We start from the raw sequence: 13885 nt of genomic DNA, 5'->3' as shown, positions 1-13885 counted from the left end.
TAGGGATTATTACTATGAAGGGGACATAGTGGGGATTATTACTGTGAAGGGGGCACAAAGAGGGCATTTCAACTGTGGAGGGGCACAGATAGGGCTTTACTACTGTGAAAGGAGCATTAGTATGGATCCAGGGGCATTAGTATGGATTAGTATGGCTTTACTACTGTGAAAAGTGCACAGAGGGGGTATAACTAGTTTGAGAGGGGCACAATGAGGGCATAGCTACTTTGAAGGGGCACAATGAAGGGATAAGTACTTTAAGGGGGCACAATGTGGACATAACTACTGTGAAGGGGCACACATCTGTACAAAACTACTGTGAAGGTTGTACAATGATGGCAATACTACTGTGAGGAAGTACGATTTTTTTTAAGTATTGGGGGGGGCTGAGAAAGGACCCTCCCCGGGTTCCAGACAACCTAGGCACGCATAGAGAGTGGACGTGGCTTGGGTTCCTGCGTTTGTCTCCAGCAGTCTGGCAAGTTTGAATCTCTGCTGTGGAGCTGAGCTGCTGGTGGAAGTGACCTTCTGAAAACATGTCGGCTAGGGATGCACACAGCTCCCGCACAGTCCACGGCTGAGAGAACTAGGCACTGGGCATGCAGATTTATCAGTGTGTTTTATAGGACTGGGTCCCCATGAGGTTAGAAGAAGCCAGAGATCGGTAAACTCTGTTAGAACATGTAGAAGCACCGGCTGTGTTGGTTTCACACCACAGTATGTCGGTGGGATCCGCCATCCTCGCCTACGTAGCACTAACCGGGTTGCATAGCATTATGTTAATTTATGATGCTATGTAACCCTTAGAGGTCTGGAGTGTACTGGATAACACTAACATAATGCTATTCAAATAGAAGTTGATGGCAGCATTTTCGTCCAAAGATCCTTTATTTGCAGTTAGTCCATAAAACATGTACAAAAAGGTGCATAAAAAGCAGCAACGTTTCGACTAACACCGAGTCTTTATCGAGCATAAAGTTGCTCCACACACTATTTGTTTCACTAACATAATGCTGTCAGCGTTATACAATACATCCCAGAACTGTAAGGGTTACATAGCATCATAAAGCACTATAATGCAATGCGACCCCGGCAGTGCTGGGAGGTCAGTACAGAGCTCCTGCACGATCTAGAAAAGGACGGCGATGTCCGTGCACGGCTCCTTAGGCTACTTTCACACTAGCGTTTTTTGCGGATCTGTCATGGATCTGCAAAAACTCTTCCGTTCTGATAATACAACCGCAAGCATCCGTCATGAACGGATCTGGTTCTATTATGTCTTCTATAGCCAAGACGGATCCTTCTTGAACACCGTTGAAAGTCAACAGGGAACGGATCAGTTTTCTATTGTGCCAGATTATGTCAGAGAAAACGGATCCGTCTTCATTGACTTACATTGGCTCAGTTTCTTCAAGCAACGTTTTGGTGTCCGCCTCCAAAGCGGAATGGAGACGGAATGGAGGTAAACTGATGCATTCTGAGCGGATGCTTTTCCATTCAGAATGCATTAGGGGCAAAACTGATCAGTTTTGGACCGCTGGTGAGAGTTCTGAACGGATCTCACAAACGGAAAGCCAAAACGCCAGTGTGAAAGTAGCCTTACTGACATCTGAGGTGATGGGCAGATGGTTAGGTGCTGCTGCACAGGATTTACGGGACAATGAGGAGAACTCAGACGTCAAAAAATTGGACATGGGCGTGCCAAAGGGCGAGTAGACCGAGCCTCTAGGTGCTGCAGCATCGCCCTAATAGTACCTAGGGGCTCATTAGCATATTATAAAAGTCGTTATATAAAGAGAACGCTAATGTCAGTCAGCTATATAACGTTATTTCTCATGGCAGAAACCCTTTACGTGATTGGTCTTTTAAGGAGTGTAGTGGGGATAGTTTATTTTAACCCATTCTGCGTCACATATAGAAGAATATTGATTTAAAACCCCCTTAAAAAAATTAACTCTTCACACGGTTTGTATACACTAATTTCTGAGACCGGCAGGACCTTTTGTTGGTGATCATACTTACCTGATCCCCAGTGCCGGGTCCCGGTTCGTTTTCTCACCACCTTCCTTTCATAAAAACGTCCTGTTTGACGCCATTACAGCCAATAACTGGTCACCGCTTCCCTTGCATTATGTTAAATGGTCATGTGAGGTAAAGAGAGCAGATCTCCACTGTGGCCAGTGATTGGCTGCAGCGGTATCAAGATAAAAGTTTTATGGAGAAACACAAGACAAGCAGCGGAGGCCTGGAAGCGAATGAGCCAAGGCCCAGCACCTAGGGATCAAGGAAGCATGATCACCAACGTGAATCTGCATGTCTGAGAGGTCATTGAAATTTGTGCACAACCCTTTAAACTGTATGGGCTGTAGCCTAGGAAGCCTCATGCCCCTAAGCATCCCAGTTTATTTTTATTTTTTGGAACACTACAGTAGCCATGTGGATGAGAAAGGGTGGAGGAACAGTGAGGGGTGTAATGAAGTACAATTGAGCCTCAAGATTGATGGGGTTAGAAGAACGAATCAAAAGGAGGGACATAAGGGCAACTACACAAGGTAAGACATGTCTTTTTTTATTATACCATAATTATATGTATTTTTAATTTGGCGACTAAAAATTTCATTGGGCTCCTAAATTATTCAGGTTAGAAGCCAATGGCTCCTTGATATTTTTTTTGGTCTTGAGCGCTAGATCTGCATTGATCACAGCACCTGAGGGGTTAAATGACAGACGCAACGCAATCTCCGCTCCCTTTCAGGTCAGACACATCCCCTCAGGCATTATGACGTACAGCATTAAAAAACTAATTCGACCATGGGTGTCCCTGCCAAGACGGTGACCACTAAAGTGTTGCGGCTACATAGAGGGACTACCAAATATACATGTGACTTGGATGAGCTAACCAAATAAGAAGCAAAAAACTGAAAAAACTGAAGCTCATAAACATCCAATTTATGAAAAAATACTTGTTTATTACACATTAAATAATGTATATAGTACCATAAAAATGCAGGGTGGGGATTGGGGAACAGGAAAAACACCGTCCCGGCATAATACAGACCACTAAATCCAAGTAAAGTGCAAACAGTCAGAAAATTCATCAGTTGCATTATATGATAATGGATTTTAACGGTGAGCCCCCAAAAATAAATGACATGAAAAAACAGCAAATGGCAACGGACGAAGGCACGCTAAAAACGTGCGTCGGGGTAACGCCATCCCGGCACTCAAACCCTATTATCCTTAGATGAGTCTCTTACATTTACGTACTGTGTAGAGTATTAGTCTGTGTGTAGGGCCCCAGGCTTTATTGTGGTTTAGATGGCATATACTCTAGCCACCAGGTGTTTACACCATAGGGTGTCTTTCATGAGGACTTTTGTAGTCTCTGGCTGTATTGCCATTTGCTGTTTTTTCATGTCATTTATTTTTGTGGGCTCACCTTTAACCCCTTAAGGACACGGCCCTATTTCACCTTAAGGACCAGGCCATTTTTTGCAAATCTCTTTAAGTGCTCATAACTCTAAAACGCTTTGACTTACCCAGGCCGTTCTGAGATTGTTTTTTCGTCACATATTGTACTTCATGACACTGCTAAAATTGGGTCCAAAAAGATAATTTTTTTGCATAAAAAAATACATTGTTTACCAAAAATTTTGAAAAATTAGCACATTTCAAAGTTTCTGTTTCTCTACTTCTGTAATACATATTAATACCCCCAAGAATTGTGATGACTTTACATTCCCCATATGTCTACTTGATGTTTGCACCATTTTGATAATGATATTTTATTTTTTGGGGATGTTACAAGGCTTACAAGTTTAGAAGCAAATTTTGAAATTTTTCAGAAATCTTCAAAATCCCACTTTTTATGGACCAGTTCAGGTTTGAAGTCATATTGTGAGGCTTAGATAATAGAAACCTCCCAAAACTGACCCCATTCTAAAAACGACACCTCTCAAGGTATTCAAAACAGTTTTTTTCAAACTTTATTAACCCTTGAGGTCTTCCACAAGAGTTAATGGCAGATTGAGAAACAATTTCGAAATTTCTATTTTTTGGAAAATTTTCCAATATAATAAATTTTTTCCAGGAGTAAAACAAGGGTTAACTGCCAAACAAAACTCAATATGGGTTGCTCTGATTCTGTAGTTTTCAAAAACACCCCATATGTGGTCGTAAACTACTGTTTGACCGAACAGGAGCACATAGAAGGAGGGGAACAACATATTGGTTTTGAAAGGCAGATTTTGCAGGACTGGTTTTGTTTATACCATATCCCATTTGAAGCCCCCTGTTGCACCTCTAGAAAAGAAATTTCAAAAAAGTGACTCCATCTAAGAAAGTACACCCCTCAAGGTATTCAAAACTGGGTTTACAAACTTTGTTAACCCTTTAGGTGTTCCACAAGAGTTAATGGCAGATGGAGAAACAATTTCGAAATTTCTATTTTTGGGAAAATTTTCCATTTTAACCTTTATTACTGGAAAAAATGGGTTAACAGCGAAACAAAACTCAAAATGGGTTGCCCTGATTCTGTAGTTTTCAGAAACACCCCATATGTGGTCGTAAACTACTATTTGGCTAAACGACAGGACATAGAAGAAGGGGAACATCATATGGTTTTTGGAAGGCAGATTTTGCTGGACTGGTTTATTTACACCATGTACCCTTTCAAGCCCCCTGATGCACCCCTAGAGTAGAAACTCCATAAAAGTGACCCCATCTAGGAAACTACGGGATAAGGTGGTTGTTGTTTTGGGACTATTTTAGGGATAAATTAGATTTTTGGTTGCTCTATATTACTCTTTTTTGAGGCAATGTAACAAAAAAACTAAATTCTAAAATTGTTTCTGCATTCGCTATTTAGTTTTGTGGAACACCTAAAGGGTTAACATAGTTTGTAAAGTAACTTTTGAATACCTTGAGGGGTGTAGTTTCTTAGATGGGGTCACTTTTTTGGAGTTTCTAGTCTAGGCTACATCAGGGGGGCTTCTAATGGGACATGGTGTAAAAAAAAAAACTGTCCATCAAAATCTGCCTTCCAGAAATCGTATGGCGTTCCCTTCGTTCTATGCCCTGCCGTGCGGCTATATAACCATTTACGACCACATATGGGGTGTTTCTGCAAACTACAGAATTGGGGCAATAAATATATAGTTTTGTTTGGCTGTTAACCCTTGCTTTATTACCGGCAAAATGGATTTAAATTGAAATTTTGCCCAAAAATGGGTGTTTTGGCACCGTTTTATTTTATATTTTTAACACCGTTCATCTGAGGCGTTTGGTCAGAAGTTATTTTTATAGCGACGACTTTTGCGCACGCGACGATGCCCAGGCTCTCAGACTTTGGAGACACTAAGCAGGCATCCTAAAACTGCGGCCCTCCAGATGTTGTAAAACTACAATTCCCACCATGCCCTGCTGATGGCTGTAGGTTGTCTGGGCATGCTGGGAGTTATAGTTTTACAACATCTGGAGGGCCGCAGTTTGAGGATGCCTGCACTAAAACTAATATTTTTTGGGGAAAGAAAAATTGTTTCCGTGTCTCCAAAGTCTGAGAGCCATAGTGTTTTATGTTCTCTATAAAAATGTAGTACTCCATGGAAGTGTGATACTCCCTGAAGCAATCGATAACGCAGAGGCCCGGATGATCGAGACACGTGTCACATTGAGTAGTGGTGTCCTTCCGTATCCCCCTCTTGTGACACACTCTGCACTTTTTTTGGGTGCCTCCAGTTCCCGAGGTACTCCGGCCTGCTCTTTCCTGGTCCGAAAAGATCAGGTCCTTGAGGCCTGCCTCATAGAACTGGAGGAATGTCCCTGTGCTGCCAACGCTTCGGGATAGTACAAAAGAGTTGTACATGGCAACCTGCACCAAGTAGACCGCAACTTTTTTGTACCATGCCCCGGTTTTGCGCATGGCGTTATATGGCTTGAGGACTTGATGAGAGAGATCAACTCCTCCCATATACCGATTGTAGTCGACGATACAATCGGGCTTGAGGACCGTTGCCGCGGTACCTCGCACAGAGACTGGGGTGGTGCTGTTACCGTGGATTGTGGACAGCATAAGGACATCCCTCTTGTCCTTATACCTGACCAGCAACAGGTTTCCACTGGTAAGTGCACGGGTCTCACCTCTGGGGATAGGTACCTGGAGGGGGTAGGCAGGGAGGCCGCGTTGATTTTTCCGCACGGTCCCACAAGCGAACGTGGATCTGGTGGCAAGGGACCTGAACAAGGGGATACTGGTATAAAAGTTATCCACGTACAAGTGGTAACCGTTATCCAGCAGTGGGCACATAAGGTCCCACACGAGTTTCCCGCTAACACCCAGAGTGGGGGGACATTCTGAGGGTTGACTACGGGAATCTCGCCCCTCGTACACACGAAATTTGTAAGTGTACCCTGAGGTACTCTCTCAAATTTTGTATAGCTTCACGCCATACCTCGCCCGCTTTGTGGGAATATATTGGCGGAAACTGAGTCTCCCCTTGAACGCAACGAGAGACTCATCAACCGCGACCTCCCTTCCAGGTACGTAGGCCTCCATGAATTTGGCCCCAAAGTGATCGATGACCGGCCGTATCTTATACAGCCGGTCATAGGCAGGATCACCTCGGGGTGGACATGCTGCATTATCGGAATAATTCAGACATTTCCGGATGGCCTCAAACCGGGAGCGTGTCATGACCATACTGTACAGTGGGGTCTGGTATAGGACGTCCCCACTCCAGTATTGCCTGACACTGGGTTTTTGGACTAGACCCATATGCAGCACGAGGCCCCAAAATGTCCTCATTTAGGCTGCACTGACCGGCGTCCGGCCACCGGGTCTAGCCAAAAATGAGCCTGGGTTTTGAACGACGAACTGTTGGGCGTACAGATTCGTCTGCTCCACTATCAGATTCACCAGTGGGTTACTGAAAAAAAAACTAAAATAGTCTATTGTAGTAAACCCCACTGTGGGAATCTGGATTCCAGGATTGCCAGCAAAATCCGGAATCTCAGGCTCAAAGTCCACTGGGGGACACCAACTAAGTTCATCGGCAGGGGGATCCAGTGGACTTATTTGGTGGGCCGGGAAACCATTATGAACCACAGGGCGGCTCGTACTAGGGTGGGCCACAGGATCCCTAGCATGTGGGGCCCCTCGCTCCGCCTGGCGGCGTCTCCGCCGCCTTGGTGGCTCATCGTCATCCGATGATGATGAGGAGGATGCAGATGATAAAAGGAATGTGGGGTCATCCTCATCCTCACTGGGGCTCTCAGAGTCGGAGGCAATCTGGGCGTACGCCTCCTCGGCCGAGAACATCCGGCGGGCCATGGGTGTGTGCAAGAGGCTTTACAGTCAGTTCAGTGATACTTACCAGATATGGACCCTTCACACACTCAGGACTTGATCTCCAGTCAGTGTCTTCTCCTCAGCAAGTCAGTGATCCAAGAAAATTCCCTTAGTGAATTCTAGCTTTCTGAGACATGCTTGGGTCTTTTATACCCCTTTGGTGGCTATAGCTATCTGCTCCTCCTCCTCCTCCCCCCAGGAGACGCCCAGTCCCACCTTCATAATCAGTGAAACTTAGGATCATCAGATCTGGCTTTCCTCATTACCATATACAATAGAAGCATAATGGTGCCTTCTCCTCATCAAACAGTTTAGCATTTTCTGGCCTCCTGAGATGGTCCTTCATTTACACATTGTATTTGCAGGGTAGAGACCTATTGTTCACACTCCTATTTAGCATCTGTAAGAGATTCCTGGGAGACTCCGAGACCTTTTCATATGAGAATCAGTGTAAACAATGAGCATTTTACATCCTGATGAGATTCATTCCATCCAGACCTACAACCACATGACTATACATCCATAATTCACATATATGAAAGTCTCTATTTAAAGATGAACAAAGGTCCTATTCCTCGGTGTCTTATGCAGATCATGGACGTATTGAAGTTAATATGTCCACACTGTGCACAAGGACGGTATACATTTTTTGTGGATCAGTGGTTTGCGGGCCAAAAACCTTGTTTTTGAGGAGATGAGTAGTAGTCTGGACAGAGGGGCAGCTGTGTATGTAGCGTTTCTGGATTTTGCAAAGGCTTTTGATACTTTCCTTCATAGACGCTTAATAGGTAAAGTAAGGTCTATTGACTTGGAAAGTATAGTTTGTAATTGGATTGAAAACTGTCTGAAGGACCGAGTCCAGAGAGCTGTGGTCACTGATTCCTATTCAGAATGGTCCCGGGTTATAAGTGGTGACCCTAAGGTTCAGTGCTGGGCCCAATGTTATTTAATTTATTTATTAATGATATCTAGGATGGGATTAATTGCACCATTTCTATTTTTGAAGATGACACTAAGCTATGTAGTACTGTACAGTCTATGGAAGATGTCCATAAACTGCAAGCTGACTGTTTAAGTCAGCTTGCAGTTTATGGACATTTCCATAGACTGTACAGTACTACATAGCTTAGTGTCATCTTCAAAAATAGAAGTGGTGCTATTAATCCCCTAAGTGATTGGGGAAATATTTCAAATTATTTTTTTTCCCTCCTCATTTCCCTCCTCATTTTTTTCAACAGATATGTAACCGTTGCTCCTCTATAATATGTAGATGAAAAACTGTAGGAATTTGTTGTTTAATTATCAAACTAGGCTATATCCTTAAGTATTTACAAGAGCATGTCACCTGATAGATATAAAAAAACTGTTGTCAATGAGAAAAATGCAAATAGACAAAAGTTCCAACAAAATGAAAACCTTGCCGCATCGGAATGTGTAGATGAGGCCGCACCTTGTGTATCGTCTACCACATTCACAGAGACGTGTGATTGTCCACACAATAGCGAGAGATCCTCACCTGGACATTAGCATCACAATGACAACTACTCCCATCATTTAGATACTGATTTTGCTCTCCCAGATCTGCAGATACAGTTCAAAAGTTGTGGCCGGGGCAGATTTTAGCTTTTTGCTGCCTGTGGTAAAAATTGAAATAGCGTCTCCACCTTACCAAATTCTCAATCCAGCCCCTACCCCAGCCCTACTGTTAACGGCATATTTGAACTAAGGGTTCTTGGACACGACCGTTGTTTGGGTCCACATCCAGGCTGCATGGTTTGCGGCTCAGATTTGGAACCATTCACTTCAATGGGGCTGCAAAATATGTGGGCAGCATTTAGTTTGCCGTCCTCATCCGTTGCTCCGTTCCATGACCCCGGAAAAAATAGAACATGTCCGATTCTTGTCCATTTTGCGAACAATAATAGGCATTTCTATCATGAGCCACCTTTTCCATTCCACAAATTTGAAGAACGCACATGGCCGGCATCCATGTCTTGCAGATCTGCAATTTGCCAACCACAAAATACGGCGCATTTGTGTGCATGAGCCGTAAGCATTACATACAGTACGATATACCTCTTACATGCAGTGATGTCTCCTGATGCAGATGTTCTCTTTTCTCATGTTATCCATTGGTACCAAACCGAGACAAATGTATTTCAGACATGTCATAGCATTAGAATTATTTCGTACATTTGATATGTTATACATCTTCTTATATATAGTGATGGTGTTGAGTAAGGTAAAACATATAAAGCAGAATTCAGTCCGAAGTTTAGAAAAAATTCCATTTGCAACAAATCTGAATTTCCTTGCGCTTCGTGTTGGGTATCTCCTGAATATAATTTTAACAATAATAATTACAATAATTACAACTTGGAACCGGACCCGAGTTCGGGAAATGTTTTTTTACAGTACAAATTAATTTATAAAGGTTATTGCGCAAAGTCTTGCTAGACTTTGCAAAGCAATAACTTCGGCTCATCTGAGCCAATACATTCTAATACTGTACAGAGCTCCTTCTCCGTTCAGTATTAGAACAAATTTTTTTGCAAATCGACTTCGGATGTTTCTGTTCTTCAATGATCAAGAGCCAATGAACAGGTCCAGTCCAGCAGGCACTATGGATGTAGAACACAGTATGCTTACACTTAGGGAGTTGGGCCTACATCTTGCAAGTCACTTTCAGCCTCCGTTTAGTCATAGGGCAGTGGACACATACATTTTCATGGTCAGATCGGATATCATGAAGTTGAGGAAACAGATGTTAGATAAACGGGGTTCCAATCTGACCAGGGAAGAAAGTGATGCCCTCCTCTCTGTCAGCTGGTGTAAGGAATTAACCATCAAAGCGGTTGATAAGGGAGGAGTGATTGTCATTGTGGATACGGATAAATATGTTGCAGAGATTAGGAGTCAGTTGCAGGATAGGGAAGTGCACAGACCCATTAGTATGGATCCGAAATTTGAGATTATAAGTAAGATTAAGATTTTGGTTGATAATGCTTATGCTAATGATCTTATTGATGGAAAATTGCATTCCTTTCTCATACATCAACATCCGGTAACACAAATACTGCACACGTTGCCCAAGATTTTGATAAACCCGCCTGGACGCCCGATAGTCGTGGGGACAGACTCTGTGTTTGCTCCCGCGGCTATCATTTTGGATAAACTGTTGAGAATGTCAGCGACGTGGGCAGCGTCTTACGTGAGAGACACAACCAAATTCCTTAATAAATTGAGAGACATCACCTTCATTGAAGGATACAGGCTAGTGTCCTTTGACGTGGTTAGCCTGTATACCAGCATTGAACATGAAGGGGGTCTGGAGGCGATACAATGGTAATTGGGATCTACTAACTATCCAGCTGAGTTGTGTGAGTTTGTGTGTTCCCTATTGGAAATGTTGTTGACATGTAATTATTTGCGCTTTGAGGAGGAGTTTTTTTTATCAAATGTTGGGGGACCGCAATGGGGTCAAATATGGCCCCAACTTATGCAAATATTTAAATGACATAGGTGAAAGAGTCATATATATAGCCATCCTCGATTTACCGATATGTAAGGGGTTGGATGAGGTATATCAATGACATATTCCTGATATGGTTGGGGACAGAGGTCAATTTACAGGCATTCCATGACTTTTTGAATGACTTACATGTGCAGCCTAAATTTACGAGAGTGGACTCTACACAGTCTTTACAGTTCCTTGACACTCTGGTTTATGTGACAACTGAGGGCTTGCAAACGGACCTCTATGTGAAACCGATGGATCGGAACAACATGCTGAGATTTGATAGTGCCCATCCTAAGGGCATGCTGGAATCTCTCTCTTACAGCCAACTTCTCAGGATGAGACGTATTGTCTCAGATGATGGGTTGGCGGATGACACATTACAGAAGATGGGACATAGATTTATTGACAGAAAATACCCCATGAATTTGATTAAGTGACATCAGAATAGGGTTAAATGGCAGGCACAATCATAACTACTGAGTACACACAGTCAGAAGGTTGACAGTCAAAGTGTACCATTCGTGTCTACATTTTCAACAATGAGTAGACGGATAGCGTGAATACTCAAACGTAATTGGCAGATCTTTCCGCGGTCCTTTGCAGACATAGAGGAGTTCCAGTCTCCACCCATGAAGTCTTATAGGAGGTCTAAGAATTTGGGTGACAGCCTTATACACTCCGAGGTGCAGAGCCCAAAGATGACAGAGAGGCTTAGGAAGGGCTGTTACCCTTGTCTTAACTGTTGCAATTGCAACAGTATGCTAAAAGGGGAATTTTTTTTTCATCCACGCACTGGAAAGCAGTACAAAATCAGAGACTTTTACAACTGTTCCTCTGATTATGTTATATACATGTTACAGTGTCTTTGTGGACAGCTGTACGTAGAAGAAACTACACAGGCCTGTACATTGAGGTTAAATCAGCACCATTACTCGATTCTGAAACCTCTGGATAAGAGACAAACGCAGACAGGGGTCCTAGAGGTGGAACTTCTGGTGACGGAACACTTCTATAGGTATAGACACAATGTGGCACAGTTGAGGTTCCGGATCATTGATGGAATCCCCCCACCATGTAGAGGGGTTGACCTTCTTTTGTGGTAATTGCTTAACCAATCCCTGTATAGGTGGGTATATAAGTTTTGTTCACTTGCTCTATTCATGTATAGATTATTAGAGGTTAAGGAACATGGGGGAGTGACCAGCTGACCATGGAAGGGAGAACTATCCCTGACAAAAACCCTGGTCTACCCTCAGCCCGGGGACAACTCCTAATGGTGGGGTTTCCCTGTTAGCCTCTACATTAGGCTTGGGAGATATTTTTATCCATTTTTTTTAATACAATTAGAAATAAAGTATTGTATTTTAAGGGTCCTATTTCTATAAACTTTTTTGAATTGTAATTGTAATGCTCAGGGAAATACTATTGAGACCCTGTAATACCGTGGGTACACCAGCTATGCCCTCAACATTACACCATTGCCCACTATATTATACAACTGGTATCCTGCTCTAATTTACAGGATCATAGATAACTCCAATCCTGACAGTTTAACCTATTACATGCTATAAACAATGCTATTTTAAATGTAACAGATTTTAAAGAGGGAGAGTTCTTCCTTTCTCATCCTATTACCCTCCATAATTTATTGTTAGGTTTTGTAGGGGTACTATCTAAAAATAAGGTCCAGCAATGTCCCATAGGTCTACCATGCTCACTAGCCGATGTGAACCTCCCTTTACCAGGGCTTATTATGCATAATATCAGTTTTTACAGTAAATACACTGCAAATCAGAAGAGTTACTGTGTATTAAATGGGCGTTGAGCAGATCAAATGTTTATGATCCCATGAACATTAGCTCTAATTAGCACTAAACAAAATAAGCAATGATAAGCAAAACAAAACAAAAATGCTTAATTTTTTTATTTTCAATCATTCCAGCCTCACAAAAATCCAATTAAGAAGGCAATCAAAAAGTTGTATGCACCAATGGAAATTGTAACTTGTCCTTCAAAACAAGCTCTCATGCAGCTAGATTTATAGAAAAGTACAAATGTTATGGGCCATTGAATGTAGAAATGCAAAAAATGTAAAAAACAAAAAGGTTTTACTGTTCAAAAGTAAAAAAAAAAACGGAATGTTGGAAATATACTCAAAAAGCAACAGCAGAATCTGTATTTTTCATGTTGTCACTATAAAAAAAGTTTCAAAAGTTATGTAATCTCTCTTGAAATGTGCAAATGAAATAGAATAAAATTGTTGTGTCCTTATTAAGCAAATGCTAATAAAGTTTTTAAAAATCATGAAATATCGCTCCACTGTAATGTGTAGATGAGGCCGCGCCTTGTGTATCGTCTACCACATTCACATAGACGTGTGATTGTCCAGCTGGACATTAGCCTCACAATGACAACTACTCCCATCAGTCAGATGGTGATTGTGTTCCCCCCACATAACAGTCCAGAGGTTTGGGGAAAATAAAGCAACATAAAAAGAGAAGCTTACAAGTTATCACCTGACATTTCCTTCCTCTTTCCTCTGCAACTTGACTCCACCACTTTCTGTAGCCCCAACAAATTGTCTTCTGTTTTCTATGATCAGATGTGACCTTGTCAAGAATAGGTGATTGTGGATCATTTGTAGTAAATAGGTAATCTATGCGAGACAGTGATCCCTGGACTGTTGTAAAAATTTATAGTCCCTTTTGACTGAATACATTAGATGTCATGTATCTACTGGATTTCAGGGTTTAGGGCCCCACTTTCAATTTTGCCCAGGGCCACACTTTGTCTAAAACCCACCCTGAGATTTCCAAAGTTATTACCACTAGTGTTGAGTGAATTGAAGTATCCGAAAATTCGATTTACTACAAAGCCTAATTTCTTTGCGCTTTGTGGTAATGAATCAGTTTTACCTGAAATGGCAGAAAAAAACTAAAATATCCTACTCTCCTCATCCATTTGTGGGTGAAGAGGCTGCTGTGGTCATCTTGCTTGAAGATTCTGTGCAAAATCTCATC

This window comes from Bufo gargarizans, chromosome 3, assembly GCF_014858855.1.
Source record: "Bufo gargarizans isolate SCDJY-AF-19 chromosome 3, ASM1485885v1, whole genome shotgun sequence".
Classification (NCBI taxonomy): Eukaryota; Metazoa; Chordata; class Amphibia; order Anura; family Bufonidae; genus Bufo; species Bufo gargarizans.
The sequence above is the reverse complement of the archived record's forward strand: the minus strand, read 5'-3'. Positions refer to the sequence as shown.